The sequence below is a fragment of the Belonocnema kinseyi genome, chromosome 1, assembly GCF_010883055.1.
Source record: "Belonocnema kinseyi isolate 2016_QV_RU_SX_M_011 chromosome 1, B_treatae_v1, whole genome shotgun sequence".
NCBI lineage: Eukaryota > Metazoa > Arthropoda > Insecta > Hymenoptera > Cynipidae > Belonocnema > Belonocnema kinseyi.
The window spans coordinates 52929891-52931768 of NC_046657.1; positions in this window are offsets into that span (position 1 = coordinate 52929891).

Genomic DNA, 1878 nt, shown 5'->3' on the forward strand with positions numbered 1-1878 from the left:
CCGCAGAGTGTAATTACTTACTCTCATCTTCCTCGCACAGGTTTCGAGGTCTACTGACTGGTGTTTGGTGCCTCTGAACACGTGGCTTACTCGCCTTATGCACTTATAAACATTGCTAGAATATTTTAAACGAGTATTATGTATACAAATTTCACTGCACTACCAGAAAAAAACAAGCAGCACTAGTTTTTCGAGCGCATGGAGATGGCGTTTCAGTAGGAAATCGGTCTGGCCCGGTCGGGCCCAGGTATGGGCCAGACGGTTCTACCGATCAGGGCCATATCGGGAAATCCGATCGGGGCCAGATCGGTATTACGTTTGAAATCGGGCGATTTCTGCACGGGTAATACTGATGATAAATACGTGTTAAACTTCATGGGGCTTGCGCCTCCTCTAAATATAATTTTTCTTAATGGATTAATTTTAGTGTGGATTCAAACGAAATTTAGGACGATATGCATGAAAATTTTGAATTGAATATCCCAAAGCATCTTTGGACCACCCTACTGCTCATATAGAGGAGCTTCAAATATTCTTTTAAATTTTAATATGAATTCGGCATTTATTTTTATAACATTTAAAAAATTGATATTAAACTAGGAAATTACCAAACATTTTTGGTTGAAGTTACGATAGTGAAAATACCTTTTTATAAAAGAATAATTAACCTCTTTTTTGCGTAATTATTTCGAAATTTTTGCAGGGCGTTTTAGGTCATGTTATTTTTTAAGTCCCTTTTACGTTACTGTATTTTTTTTTTTTAAAACAGATCAAAGGTAGAAATTTTGACCAAAAAATTCTCAAATCTCTTTTATTATTAATTTGGCTTTCAAATTTCATAACTGTAAAAGAAAACTGATAAAATCCCTTTTTCTTACATGAAAAAGTGAAACATTGACTATTAGGGGGGTTACAAAAAAAAATAGTTTGAGCACGAGAAATGTCGGCCGAAAACAACTAAAATACTTGTCCTAAATAACATGCGTTCTGAAGTGCATAGTTTTAGAAACAACGTGCTAAAACGCACGAATTACGGAAAAAATTGAAACAGTATTCATAAAAAAACGATTAAGATAAAAAATTTTAAGACAAAAAATATGGTATGCATAACAATAAAAATATTTTTTTCTCTTAATAATATCAGCTACTAATGTTCATATGGTTTAAAATAAATGTCGACATCAGTTTCATAGAATTTACTAACTAATTTTTTTTCCTTGAACTTTATTATGAAAAATAAATTTTTTTTTCGATTCTCATGAATTACAATAAGTGTGCAAATAATCCCAGACGGCAACCCGAATTATTTATTAATGAAAAACGAATTCAAATTTACGAAAACGAATTCGTAGTAAAATTAAGTTTTTGTTCATGCAGAATTCTTTCGCAATTCATGTTACAATCGTAGTATCGCCGCGGAAATTAATTTGGAAGGAATTGAAAAAGAATTCGGGCGAACATATCAAGAACTGCAGCGACATAAAGGAACTATAATTTCTGGCTTTACGATTCATTAAAAATTAATAATCTTTCAAGTTCTAGCCTATTCCTGAATAATTCTTTTCCAATTCATTTATTGCTTCATGTGACCAATGCATGAATAATATAGTATGTAATGAAATTGAATACACACTGATCGACAATAGTCTTCTTATGTATGTTAATGTGATGCTAATTGAATTATTTTTCAAATTCAGTTTTAATATCGAAAAAGTGTCGAAACCAATTTTTCGCAAAAAAATTAAGCTTTTGTTTTATTATATTATTAATTAATAATTTAATATTTGATCATATGTTCAAGTACACAATTATTTGTTATTACACAATCACTACATTATTTATAATTGTATTTATACTTAGTTCAAAAATATTTCAAGA